The following is a 14,986-nucleotide window of genomic DNA, read 5'->3' as shown; positions in this document are numbered from 1 at the left end:
TCTCACTGCTGTGGCCTCTCTCGTTGCGGCGCACAGGCTCCGGACGCGCAGGCTCAGCGGCCATGGCTCACGGGCCCAGCCGCTCCGTGGCATGTGGGATCTTCCCGCACCGGGGCACGAGCCCGTGTCCCCTGCATCGGCAGGCAGACTCTCAACTACTGCGCCACCAGGGAAGCCCAGATTTGTGTATATTTTATGGAGAATTTTGCATCTATATTTATCAGGGATTTTGGCCTGTAGTTTTCTTGTAGTGTCCTGATCTGGCTTAGGTAGTGCTGGCCTTGTAAGATGATTTTGGAAGTGTTCCCTCCTCTACAGTTCTTGGGAAGAATTTGAGAAGGATTAGTGTTAACTCTTATTTTTTTAATTTTTATAATTTTATTTTTAATTTTTATAAATTTATTTATTTATTTTTGGCTGCATTGAATCTTTGTTGCTGCACGCAGACTTTTTCTAGTTATGGAGAGCAGGGGCTACCCTTCCTTCCTTCCTTTGGTGGTTAAGTCAAGGTGTCCCACTTACTTCTAATATCTCTACAACCCAGGTGACAACTTTGATCCATCCAATTAATGTGGTTGATGCTGAGGCATAACAGGGTTTAATGTGTCAAAATTTTTAAAAAATTTCATATTTTCCTGATGCCTCAACATCATCACAAACAGACTAAAGTATGATAAGGCTGGTCCACTCCACAAGTTCCCCTTCTTGCTGTTCCATGACTGTAACCGAGTGACATTCAAATGCACCAGTGAAATCTGCTCAAACCTTTTGCCTGTGTACTCTTCCCTGACCCCCTGTTAATGGCACTTGCCCATGGGTCCTCAGCCGTGTTTGGTGGAGCCTGTTCCCTTGGTGCTCCTCCCACATGGCCCCCTGTGAGGTGGGCCGTGCCTCTTTCTCTGGGACCTAAGAGTATAATGAACCCTTTAATTTCGTATGCCTCTTTGAGCCTCATTTTCACAGCCATGTTGGAATGACCCTTAAAGACCCCACAAGGGGGACTTACTTCCCATTTACAGCACCCCAGCCCCCTTGGCCATCTGTTGGGGCTCACCTAGCCATGGCCCTGTCCTTACCCACCTTTGGAGCACTTTATCTTTTCTGAGTCCCGCTAAGCTCTCCCGTCAATATCCTCCTCCCACTGTTCTTCGCCATTTTGTTGAAATCTCAAATCCCTTCCCACTGTCTTTGGTATTGTGAGGTGATCAATTTTCACATTTCTTTTTTTAAAAAAAAAATTAATTAATTATTTTTATTTATTTATTTATTTTGTGGTACGCGGGCCTCTCACTTCTGTGGCCTCTCCCGTTGCGGAGCACAGGCTCCGGACGCGCAGGCTCAGCGGCCATGGCTCACGGGCCCAGCCGCTCCGTGGCATGTGGGATCTTCCCGGACCGGGGCACGAACCCGTGTCCCCTGCATCGGCAGGCGGACTCTCAACCTCTGTACCACCAGGGAAGCCCAATTAATTTATTTTTGACTGCGTTGGGTCTTCGTTGCTGGTTGTGGCATGCAGGGGCTACTCTTCGTTGGGGTTCATGGGCTTCTCATTGCGGTGGCTTCTCTTGTTGCAGAGCACGGGCTCTAGGCACGTGGGCTCAGTAGTTGTGGCTCACGGGCTCAGTTGCTCCGTGGCATATGGGAATCTTCCCAGACCAGGGCTCGAACCCGTGTCTCCTGCATTGGCAGGGGATTCTTAACCACGGCGCCATCAAGGAAGTCCCAATTTTCACATTTCTTTATCCTCCGGTCTGGTCACTGGTGGGAGAGAACACGAGTGAAGGGGTTCAGCCCATCATCTGTAACTGGAAGTCTATATGATTTTACTTTTAGTGGTGTGTTGACATGCTGCCATGGGTTTCCTTGCGTGGACATGTTCCCATTTTGGGCTGCTTTCCTGTTGGCTTGGTGTGGCCAGGACGCCGCAGATGCATCCAGGATGGCTGACTCTGAGAAGTTGTTGCCCGGCACGGTGGAGACAAGAAACTCAGCCTGGGAAGCAGTAAGTGATGTCTGCCTCCACCCCATGCCTTCCAGGACTAGCAGTTCCTGGAGATCCTGAAGGTCTGGATGGAATAGCGGGTATTTACTGCCCCAGGACATACCCTTGTACTCCAAGTCTACAGTGGGGTATTATCTAGAGAGATGCTTCTACAAAATCAACACTCGGGCAGTGGTTCCCCAACTTTTTCCAAGTAAGGACTTTGGCATTCTTTTTCAAACAATTAAATAGAAGTCTCACTTTAAAATTGTCTTTCTACAAAGCAATGTGTGTATATGTTAGCCCATTAGGACAATTTAAATAGTTTACTTCTTGTAAAACATTGTCTGCTTTCCTACTGGATATTTAAGACATTGTTTTGTAAATCAGTAGTGATAAATAATATAGTAGCCAAGTTTTATCTCTGGTCTTAATTGCATACCTAGGGTAAAGTCCTAAAGGTGGAAGTGGTAGTGTGAATGGTTTTCAGATTTGTAATGATTCTGATGCACACCTGCCACCTCACCCACCAGATCATTTGGGCCTACTGTCATCCCCTTCAACAGCATGAAAATACCTTTTTTTCCCTTACGTCCTCACTTATCCCTGGGTACTGCCAGTTTAAAAGTCTGTTCTATTTTGGTGAAAATGTTTTATTGTGTGTGCATTTTTGGATTATTTGTGAGAATGAACATCTTTTCTACGTGATGGTCATATGCCTTTATTTTTTGTGATTTTCCTATTAGTGGCCCTTTTCAAATTTTCTAGTTTCAAGTTTGAATGTTCTTAAACCTTTACTCTTGAAGAACTTTCAGAATCAGTTCATTACATTACAGAAGAGAAAAAATATGTGTTAGAATATTGATTTGAAATGCTTTCCAATTTTAGATTACTTTGGGCATAGCTGATACCCTTTTAATACTCAGTAATCCCTTCTAGAATGCAGTTCGTGTTTTCCATTTATAAAAGCTCTTTGATATTAGTAATGCTTTATGGACTAGGATCTTACTGTGCTTCATTTCTTTCTTTCTTTTATTTATTTTTTTGGCCGTACCACATGGCATGCAGGATCTTAGTTCCCTCACCAGGGGTCAAAACCGTGCCCCCTGCAGTGGAAGTGTGGAACCCTAACCACTGGACCGCCAGGGAAGTCCCTGTGCTTCACTTCTTTCTCTGGCACTGCTTCATTGGTCAGAACTCCAGACTGATGATAAACAATTGTGGGGTGATGGTGTGTTTTCTTTTCTCCTGGCTTTCGTGGAAAGGCCATGGAGACAGGTCAAGTTCCCTCTTCCCTGTCAGTCTGGTTTTGGCTGTTGATTTCATGATGAACCCAGGAATTGCACTTTGATAAGGCAAATAAGATAAGAAGAAATCTACTCCAAATTCAAGAATGTTTTACGCATTATGTTTGGCATTTACCTGTATTTGAAAAGAACTGCATAATTGTGTGAAGGTAGAGTCCTGGTATGCATTTGATTTCGGGACAACTGATAAAAATCATGGGAAAACATTACATTTAATTTAAATATGCTTTTTCTGAAATGTTGATTGTTGCAAAAATAGTATAGCGACTTACAGAGAGGCAAGGGCATCCTTGGTCTTGGGTGGCTCAGGGACCTGGGTCATGACCCTTGCTCTTATAGGGACAGGACTCAAGGGTTAGTGCCTTGTTGGTTCTCCCTAACTTCCTATAGTTGCACTGCTGTGGCTTTTTTTTTCCTGGCCATGCCATGTGGCACGTGGGCTCTTAGTTCCCCGACCAGGAACAGAACCCTTGCCCCCTGCAAGGAAGTGTGGAGTCTTAACCGCTGGACCACCAGGGAAGTCCTGCTGTGGGCTTCTGTCCGTTCCAGATGTCGGGGCAATGTAGAAGATAGGTAGAGAAGGTCGAGGCAGGGAAGGAGGGTGGTGGGGTCAGGGGCAGCAGATCAGGCTGCCACATGCCTGTCTTGACAGTAGGCTGGCTCCTCCTGACTTCCCTTCTGAGGTCAGTACCCAGCACTTCCCCCTTTAGCTAAAAACACAGCCACAGCTTGGTGAATGGCATGTAATGTCAGACAGCCTTGCCCTGCAGAGATACAGGTCTTGGGGTGGGGCCAGTGATTCACTGGGTCTGACCCTGAGTCGGCATAGCCGACAGGTTGGAAGGAGAAGCAGCAGAGCAGTTGCCGGAGAAGGACTGGGGCTGCCCAAGGGTCAGTGCAGGCACTTGCCAGTCTGGCTAGGCAGCTTGGGCAGCGACCATGGCTCTAGTCAGAGCTCTGTGTCACAGAGCCCATGTCATCGATGTGTTCCTGTGGGGAGGAAGCTGAAAGGAGGGGTCTTCCGGGACGGAAAGCAAGGAATGTGGGGGTACCAGAGAGGGAAGGCTAAGCGCCAGAGGGCTAAGGCCCAGCACCCCAAGGTCACCGTCCTGGGCAGCTGGCCATCTGCGCTGAGATTTCTTGATGAGAGGTGGGTGGTTGTTTGTGTTAAACAGAGGTTTTCAGGGAAAATGTTTTGCGCTTTTGAAGGAGGTCAAGGGCAATGAACAAGAGAGTGTGTGCACGGCCCCAGACCCTGCTGTCCTCAGCCCTGGCTGCACCGCGGCCTGCGCCTCGTGCGTCTTTGTAGGGCTGGCCACACAGTCCTGGGGTTGTGAGGCTGTGCTGACTGCCAGCTCCCTGAGCTGTTTTCACCAGCAGGCTACGTGTAGGTGGCCTTGCCCTTGGTGAGAAGCTTGTGCCTGTCACCCACGAGTTGGTGAGAGTTTTAGATGGCCTCTGAGGGGAGGGAGGAGCATGGCAGCCGGCTGTGGCCCTCCCCAGAGGGCCGCAGGCGGCGGGGTCCAGCTGAAGACCTGCGGACGCCTCTTGCCTGTGGGTGGTGTGTTCCTTAAACTCCCGGTCTTTGGGGCCTGGCTGGGAACACGACTCGAGCTACCCGCCGGGGGGCACCGGGCCTGACGTGTGGGTTCAGTGGCTCCTGATGGCCACGCTCAGGGATTCCTCTCCCCATGCCTCTGACCTCTCCTGCGGGGCAGGAATTCAGGCCACTAAGGATGGGAGGAGGGAGTGCATTGCAGACTCTGCCCTGAGCATCTGGGGGAGCGCTAGGAATGAAGGGACCTTAGGGTGGAGTGTGTGTCTCTGCACGTGTTAGTGTGTGTGTTGTGTGTGTGTGTGTGTGTGTGTGTGTGTGTGTGTGTGTGTGTGTGTGTGTGTGTGTGTTGTGTCTGCAGCAGGGCTTCTGGCTAGGAGAGTGCGTGGGTCTCGTTTTGTATGACGGGCATAAAGCTTGGTGTGTGTGGTGTGTGTGTGAGTTGAATGCTCTGTTGGGAGTGTGTGAGTGTGTGTTTGGGGGGGCACATGAGACTTGCAGTGTGTGTGACTCTGTGATGGCAGCAGCCCATCTGTCTCAGAATATGTGTTTGTGTGTGTCCAGAGGTGCATGCGAGACCGTATGTGTACAATGGGGTGCATGTGATTGTATGAATATGATTGTGGGGTTGCGGTGGGGTGTGTTGGGCTGACTCTGCTCTGTGTGTGTCTGAGAGAGAGACCCGGTATGGGGGCGTGGGCCGGAAATGCGCCGCAAACACACTGCTGGGGTAACAGACCAAGGTCTGAGGGGAGATCTGAGGGCAGAGCACTCATTTAGACAGTTTCATCCTAGAGACAGAGACACGAGGATGATGGCAACTGATAGACGTGGGACCAGGGAGGACTGCGAGGGGGTCCAGGGCGCTGGACCTCTGCTCTTCCCCTTCTGCCCTCCTTCCTTCTCTGGCCCTGATGAGAGTTCTGCGGCACTGCCGTCCCTGAGCTGAGAGGGCGGTGACATCTGGAGGGCCCTCTAGAGACAGGAGGGTCACTCTGCAGGGCACAGACGGCTGGCGGGGGCACTCCCCGAGGACATGAGGCCCCTCCGGGCTGCCCAGCTTGGGGGACTGTGGTCCTGACATACTTTGGCAGCTTGGAGGGAAGTGCTCAGCAGTGGTGTTTGTGTACCTGTCACACACTCACCTGTGTGTGTCCAGCCACTCACCTGTCACTCCATCACTCATAGAATGAGTTTGGGAGTGTTCCTTCCTCTGCAATTTTTTAGAAGAGTTTGAGAAGGATGGGTGTTAGCTCTTCTCTAAATGTTGGATAGAATTCACCTGTGAAGCCATTTGGTCCTGGACTTTTGTTTGTTGGAAGATTTTTAATCACAGTTTCAATTTCATTACTTGCAATTGGTCTGTTCACATTTTCTGTTTCTTCCTGGTTCAGTCTTGGAAGGTTATACCTTTCTAAGAATTTGTCCATTTCTTCCAGATTGTCCATTTTATCGGCATAGAGTTGCTTGTAGTGGTCTCTTATGATGCTTTGTATTTCTGCAGTGTCCATTGTAACTTCTTCTTTTTCATTTCTAATTTTGTTGATTTGAGTCCTCTCCCTCTTTTTCTTGATGAGTCTGGCTAAAGGTTTATCAATTTTGTTTATCTTCTCAAAGAACCACCTTTTAGTTTTATTGAACTTTGCTATTGTTTTCTTTGTTTCTATTTCATTTATTTCTGCTCTGAACTTTATGATTTCTTTCCTTCTACTAACTTTGGGTTTTGTTTGTTCTTCTTTCTCTAGTTGCTTTAGGGGTAAGGTTAGGTTGTTTATTTGAGATTTTTCTTGTTTCTTGAGGTGAGATTGAATTGCTATAAACTTCCCTCTTAGAACTGCTTTTGCTGTGTCCTGTAGGTTTGGGTCGTTGTGTTTTTGTTGTCATTTGCTTCTATGTATTTTTTAAATTTCTACTTTGATTTCTTCAGTGATCTCTTGGTCATTTAACAGTGCACCGTTTAGCCTCCATGTATTTGTATCTTTTACATTTTTTCCCTGTAATTTATTTCTAATCTCATAGTGTTGTGGTCGGAAAAGATGCTTGATATGATTTCAATGTTCTTAAATTTACCGAGGCTTGATCTGTGACCCAAGATGTGATCTATCCTGGAGAATGTTCCATGTGCACTTGAGAAGAAAGTATAATCTCCTGTTTTTAGATGGAATGTCCTATAAATATCAATTAAATGTATACGGCCTATTGTGTCATTTAAAGCTTACGTTTCCTTATTAATTTTCTGTTTGGATGATCTGTCCATTGGTGTAAGTGAAGTGTTAAAGTCTCCCACTATTATTGTGTTACTGTTGATTTCCTCTTTTTAACAGCTGTTAGCAGTTGCCTTATGTATTGAGGTGCTCCTATGTTCGGTGCATATATATTTATAATTGCTATATCTTCTTCTTGGATTGATCCCTTGATCATTATGTAGTGTCCTTCCTTGTCTCTTGTAACATTCTTTATTTTAAAGTCTATTTTATCTGATACAAGTATTGCTACTCCAGCTTTCTTTTGATTTCCATTTGCATGGAATATCTTTTTCCATCCCCTCACTTTCAGTCTGTATGTCTCCCTAGGTCTGAAGTGGGTCTCTTGTAGACAGCATATATATGGGTTTTGTTTTTGTATCCATTCAGTGAGCCTGTGTCTTTTGGTTGGAGCATTTAATCCATTCACTTTTAAGGTAATTATCAATATGTACGTTCCTATTACCATTTTCTTAATTGTTATGGGTTTGTTTTTGTAGGTCCTTTTCTTCTCTTGTGTTTCCCACTTAGAGAAGTTCCTTTAGCATTTGTTGTAGAGCTGGTTTGGTGGTGCTGAGTTCTCTTAGCTTTTGCTTGTCTGTAAAGCTTTTGATTTCTCCATCGAATCTGAATGAGATCCTTGCCAGGTACAGTAATCTTGGTTGTAGATTCTTCCCTTTCATCACTTTACATATGTCACTCCACTCCCTTCTGGCTTGTAGAGTTTCTTCTGAGAAATCAGCTGTTAACCTATGGGAGTTCCCTTGTATGTTATTTGTCGTTTTTCCCTTGTTGCTTTCAACAATTTTTCTTTTCTTTAATTTTTGTCAGTTTCATTACTATGTGTCTCGGCGTGTTTCTCCTTGGGTTTCTCCTGCCTGGGACTCTCTGTGCTTTCTGGACATGGGTGGCTATTTCCTTTCCCATGTTAGGCAAGTTTTCGACTATAATCTCTTCAAATATTTTCTCGGCTTCTTTCTCTCTCTCTTCTCCTTCTGAGACCCCTATAATGCGAATGTTGTTGTGTTCAATGTTGTCCCAGGGTCTCTTAGGCTGTCTTCATTTCTTTTCATTCTTTTTTCTATATTCTGTTCCACAGCAGTGAATTCCACAATTCTGTCTTCCAGGTCACTTATCTGTTCTTCTGCCTCGGTTATTCTGCTATTGATTCCTTCTAGTGTATTTTTCATTTCAGTTATTGTATTGTTCATCTCTGTGTGTTTGTTCTTTAATTCTTCTAGGTGTTTGTTCTTTAATTCTTCTAGGTCTTTGTTAAACATTTCTTGCATCTTCTCGATATTTACCTCCATTCTTTTTCCAAGGTCCTGGATCATCTTCACTATCATTATTCTGAATTCTTTTCCTGGAAGGTTTCCTATCTCCACTTCATTTAGTTGTTTTTCTGGGGTTTTATCTTGTTCCTTCATCTGGTATGTAGCCCTCTGCCTTTTCATCTTGTGTATCTTTCTGTGAATGTTGTTTTTGTTCCACAGACTGCAGGATTGTAGTTCTTCTTGCTTCTGCTGTCTGCCCTCTGGTTGATGAGGCTGTCTAAGAGGCTTGTGCAAGTTTCCTGATGGGAGGGACTGGTGGTGGGTACAGCTGGGTGTTGCTCTGGTGGGCAGAGCTCAGTAAAACTTTAATCTGCTGGTCTGCTGATGGGTGGGGCTGGGTTCCCTCCCTGTTGGTTGTTTGGCCTGAGGCGACCCAACACTAGAGCCTACTTGGGCTCTTTGTTTGGGCTAATGGTGGACTCTGGGAGAGCTCACACCAAGGAGTACTTCCCAGAGCTTCTGCTGCCAGTGTCCTTGTCCTCACAGTGAGCCAGAGCCACCCCCTGCCTCTTCAGGACACCCTCCAACACTAGCAGGTAGGTCTGGTTCAGTCTCCTATGGGGTCACTGCCCCTTCCCCTGGTCCCGATCCATACACTACTTTGTGTGTGGGCTCCAAGAGTGGAGTCTCTGTTTCCCCCAGTCCTGTTGAAGTCCTGCAATCAAATCCTGCTAGCCTTCGAAGTCTGATTCTCCAGGAATTCCTCCTCCTGTTGCCGGACCCCCAGTTTGGGAAGCCTGACGTGGGGCTCAGAACCTTCACTTCAGTGGGTGGACTTCTGTGGTATAAGTGTTCTCCAGTTTGTGAGTCACCCACCCAGCAGTTATGGGATTTGATTTTATTGTGATTGTGCCCCTCCTACCGTCTCATTGTGGCTTCTCCTTTGTCTTTGGATGTGGGGTATCTTTTCTGGTGAGTTCCAGTTTCTTCCTGTGGATGATTGTTCAGCAGTTACTTGTGATTCTGGTGCTCTCGCAAGAGGGAGTGAGAGCACGTCCTTCTTCTCCACCATCTTGAACCAATTAGCTCACCCATTATTTTACTTTGGCCTCACCACAGCCTTGGAGATTGGAGGTATTTCAGTTTTGTAAGTGGGAACCAGAGGCCCAAAGAAGGCCTATAATATGTGCACAGTCACACAGTGAGTTAGCTGACCTCATCTCCCCAGCAGTGGACGGGTGAGGGAAGCTATGTCATCTTTGGCAAATGTTTTATCCCCTCTGAGCCTCATTTCCTTCCCTTGTAAGACTAAGATGATTACTCCTATCCCTCAGGGTTGCTGGGAGGCTCGAATTTGTTCGATAATGCACGTGACCTGTGGGTCCTGGTCACAGAAGTGATCAGATACTCTGGCTGATGTAATTATCATTACCCCTCCCCCTCCCATTGAATTTGTGGAGGAGCAACATCTGACAGCATTAAAATCCAGCTGCAGTTGGAAGGCACTCTGATGGTCTCCACTGTGGGCACATCCTCCCTCTCCCCCAGCTCCAAAGCCCAATCTCCAGTGAGTAAGCACTCTCCTGTGAACTGCAAGGATTTTATTGCTGGAATCCTCTAATCAGACACCTGGACATGGCAGGCTGCTGACACTACTTAGTGATCAGGCAAGTGGTTTCCTTGGGGTTCCTGGCAGGGACAGCTCCATCAACACAAAGGACTTGAGTATATTTTATCCTGCAAAGAGAAGGTCAGGAAACCTGGTGAGGCCTCTGGGGTCCAGGAGACATCAAGCTGCACTGAACACTGGGGAGAGGCCTGTAGGCTTGTTTGGAGGGTAGCCTCTGGATCTGAGCAGGTAAAGGTGGATTCCTCCCAATGAAGCTTTCTCCAGTGGAACAGAGAAGAGGGGTCTCCCTGGTGGGTTGAGGGCAGTCTGGGATAGAGTGGGGGAGACTCCTGCCAGGAGCCCCACCTGGCAGGGCTCCACAGTGGGCCCCTGGGAGTCTCCAGGGATGAGCTGACCCCCGTCTGTTTCCCCGCTCTGCCCCTTGGACACTTGCAGCTGAAGCAGAGGCTTGTTCCCACCACCTCTTGGGATGGCAGGGGGAGGATTCACTCTGGTCCTCCACTCTGGGCATCCCAGGCTGGGGAAGGCAGGAGAGGAGCTTTTGGACTCAGCCTCCTCTTATGGCATTTGAGGCACAGAATGGCCCTTTGGGGTGTAGGGAACAAGGGCAGTGTGGGTTTTAGGTGGGATGGAGTAGGGGACTTGAGGCACTAAGGGAAAGGAGCTGATGTTTGGAGAAGGCAAGGACTCAGTGTTAATGGTTTGCAGAAGATGCAGGTCATGGACTGGAGAGGCTGCAATCAGGGAGGCCAGTGCTGAGGGCCTGACATCAAAGCCAGGTGGGGCCACAGAGACAGGAAGGCCTAGTCAGGGCCAGCTCAAGAGCTCCAGGGCTGGACTGAGTCTTCCTACCTGGGCCTCTCCCGTGCTGTGCGTTTCTGCCACATCCTCTCTACCTCCTCATTCACGAGGCTCCTTCTCCCAGGTTCCCAGTGAAGGGCCCTGGGGGAGAGGAAATGAGCTCACCCACCTCGCACTGCCCTGAGCCGACCCCTCTCACCCGCCCCAAGACAGGTGCCAGAGGCACAGACACGCATACCCGGACCCACCAGAACGCCGAGAGTGTTTTGCCTATCCTCATCCGTCAACTTACGGTCAACACAGCTCTTCAGTTGACGGGCAGTGTCCCGCACCAAAGGGTCTGTTTCATACTGTCTCACATTTGCCATATAGTCCTCAGGGGTTCCCGCCACGAACAGGCTAAGAGTCTCCCTCAAGGCCGGGCAAATGCCGCAATCTGAAACACAAAGAGAAGGTGACCCTCTGTGGAAAGGCACTCATCAGAGCACACTCTTCCCTTCCCCCTTCCGAGATGCTCAGTGCTGCCCCGGGAAGGTGTCAGAACCCTTGGGGAACCCGTGTCCCAGCCATTCACTTCCGCCCGGGATCAGGAGCAAGGCAGTGCAGAGCCCCGTATCGTGGTGCGGGTGGCAGGTGATCCCTACCCACCTGGACCCCCTTTATACCTGCCCTGGGCCCCACAGCAGGGCCCAAGCCTGTCTGACACTTCTTTTTCCAGGAGGTACTGCCAGGCCTCTCCCAGGCCACAGCTTGGGGTGCCCGGGGCTGCATAGGGAGGAGCTGTGTGTGTTGGCAAGATGCTATTCCTTCAGTCCACAAAGGGCACTGGCTCAGCCTCCCTCCCATCTGGAGGCTCTGTGAGGGGCAGCTGACATGGGAAGCTTAACAACTGGATATCCCCAGGTTGACCAGAAAAGAGGCAGAAATGCTCCCAAATCAGACCTCCTGAATGATGGCCGATGGCAGCCTGTCACAACTGCATGTGACTTTGAAAACAGTCTGGTCTCCTTGATGTTATGGGTTTTTCAGGAAGCTCAGTGCTTACAAATGGTCTCACAGGTAGTAAGTGCCAGGAAGGCCAGAGCACAAGCCCTGAACCCTTGGTCAGGCTCTCTGGTGACTCCTTCCCTGCCCTGCTTTCATCACAGTGTCCTTGATCTTGTCCAACAGAGTGGCCTCTGTTGAGCCACTCTCCCGAATTTGTTTCTGGAGCCCCGAAACCTCCCTTACCTGATGGCCCAGAAGTTCTAGTTTTCTGTTGATGAAGTCCTGCCACCTGGTGACTTTGACAGTGCGACCAAACTCAGGCCTGGCTCCTCACCGCTTGAAAGCCAATACTCGAGAGGTTGGAAAGGAAAGTTTGCTTTATTCCAGAGGCCAGCAATCAGGGGAGAGGATGGACTCCTGTCCGAAGGCCAACTCCTAACTGCCGATCAAGGCGCAAGAGCTTTTAAGTGGGGTTTAAGGGGTGTATAGGCGACGGAGGGGGCAGAGTAGCACAGTCAGGTCTGACAGTCATCTTGAAATTGACAATGCGGTGGTCTGATCACCATCATCTTGATTGTTTTACGTACAGTTAATCTTCAGTTCCGGGGTCAGTTTGTTCCCATTTCCTTGAGGCCTGTTCTCAGAATTGTGTGAAATGGGGCAGCTTACGTCATGGCTACCGTAAGGTCATCATGTAGTCATCTTCCTCCACCTGGTGAGACTTTAGTATCTGCAGAACAGCTCGAAGGATATGGTTCTGAATATTATCTATCGCCCCTGAGGAGTAACTTGAGGACTAGGCTTTGTTTAATGACTAAACGCTTATTTTGTCTTGTGTAGAGGCTTAGAGTTTAAAGTATAACTAAGTTCTAAGGCCATGGGGGTGGTTACAACAGCCCCTCAGTCTACACAGGAATATTTTACCCAACCTGCTTCTTCTCTTGAGTGTCTCTGTACTGTCCCCCCATCACCTCTCCAGAGCTCTGACTTCAGGAAAAGCCAAGCCCCTTCTAGGCCCACCGTCCTGGGCCATTTGCACAACCAGTCCCGCACCACTGCTGCCTCTGTGAACTTATCCCTGCCTTTCTTTCCTCCCTCAGTGACCTCTTTTCTGCTTCTTTTTTTTCTTTTTTTTTTTTTTGTTAAAAAAATAAAAAAAATAAATAAAGACAATCCATAGCCTGGGAGAAAATACTTGCAAACAATGCGACCAACAATGGCTTAATTTCCAAAATATACAAACAGCTCTTACAATGCAATAACAAAAAACCAAACAACCCAATCAAAAAATGGGCAGAAGACTTAAACAGACATCTCTCCAAAGAAGACATACAGATGGCCAATTGGCACATGAAAAGATGCTCAACATTGCTAATTATTAAAGAAATGCAAGTCAAAACCGCAATGAGGTACCACCTCACACTGGTCAAAATGGCTATCATTAAAAAGTCTACAAATGACAAATGCTGGAAAGGGTGTGGAGAAAAGGGAACCCTCCTACACTGCTGGTGGAAATGTAAATTGGTGCAGCCACTATGGAAAACACTATGGAGGTTCCTCAAAAAACTAAAAATAGAATTACCATATGATCCAGCAATTCCACTCCTGGGCATATATCTGGACAAAACTATAATTTGAAAGTGTTCATAGCAGCACCATTTACAATAGCCAAGACATGGAAGCAACCTAAGTGTCCATTGACAGATGAATGGATAAAGTAGTGTATATACACACACACACACACACACACACAGAATACCACTCAGCCATTAAAAAGAATGAAATAATGCCATTTGCAGCAACATGGATGGAACTAGAGATTATCATACTAAGTGAAGTAAGTCAGAAAGACAAAGACAAATACCATATGATACCATTTTTAAAATTTATTTATTTTAAAAATTTATTTATTTATTTATTTTTGGCTGCATTGGGTCTCTGTTGCTGCCCATGGACTTTCTCTAGTTGCAGTGAGTGAGGGCTGCTCTTCGTTGTGGTGCACAGGCTTCTTATTGCAGTTGTGGAGCATGGTCTCTAAGCATGTGGGCTTCAGTAGTTGTGGCACATGGGCTCAGTAGTTGTGGCTCACGGGCTCTCTAGAGTGCAGGCTCAGTAGTTGTGGCGCACGGGCTTAGTTGCTCCATGTCATGTGGGATCTTCCCGGGCCAGGGATTGAATCCGTGTCCCCTGCATTAGCAGGCGGATTCTTAACCACTGCGCCACCAGGGAAGTCCTATTTATATATGGAATCTAAAATATGACACAGATGAACTTATTCACAAAACAGAAATAGACTCACAAACATAGAGAACAGTCTTGTGGTTGCCAAGGGGCAGGAGTGAGGGAGGAATCGATTCGGAGTTTGGGATTAGCAGATGCAAACTATTATGCATAGACTGGATAAACAACAAGGTCGTACTGTATAGCACAGGGAACTATATTCAATATCCTGTAATAGCCATAATGGAAAAGAATATGAAAAAGAATATATATATATATACACACATATACATACACACACATATATATATAAACTGAATCACTTTGCTGTACACCAGAAACTAACACAACATTGTAAATCAACTATACTTCAATAAAAATAAATTAAAAACAAATAAACAAACCAAAAAACAAAACCTTTGTCACCTAATCAGGTGCTTGGAGATGGTCTTAGGACATTAGTGCAATTTTCCCAGGTTGCCGCCTCCTGAATAAAGCAATTTTTCCTTTTCCAGCAACCCTTGTCTCTCCAGTATTGACCTTTCCAACAGTGAGCAGCTGAATTTGGGTAGGGTACCAGCCTCCTCCAGTTACACTCCTGGGTTGAACACAGTCACTGAGTACATAGACAGGGATGTTTACTGTGGGAACGGCAGCAGAGCTCCATACTTGACCACCTGCTCAGTCATCCAATTTTCCCTCCCCCATTTTCCCCAGTATGACCCTGTCTAGAGTTTTTCTCTCTGTCACTCCCCCAATATACTGTAGCCCATAAAATCGACTACAGCCCACATGTATTTGAAGAGAAATAAGATAATATTTATTAGCTTCCAGATAAAAAGTGGATTCACTGCGTATGGAAATGATAAGCTTTAGTGTGTCTTTTGATTTTGTAGCTTTGTGAAGCATAATACAATGTATCTAATTATTTCTGTGATCGGTTGCAGAGTACACACCACGGAAATCTTCGTGCGTCCCTTTGAAAGGA

The sequence above is a fragment of the Kogia breviceps genome, chromosome 18, assembly GCF_026419965.1.
Source record: "Kogia breviceps isolate mKogBre1 chromosome 18, mKogBre1 haplotype 1, whole genome shotgun sequence".
Taxonomy (NCBI): Eukaryota; Metazoa; Chordata; class Mammalia; order Artiodactyla; family Physeteridae; genus Kogia; species Kogia breviceps.
The sequence above is the reverse complement of the archived record's forward strand: the minus strand, read 5'-3'. Positions refer to the sequence as shown.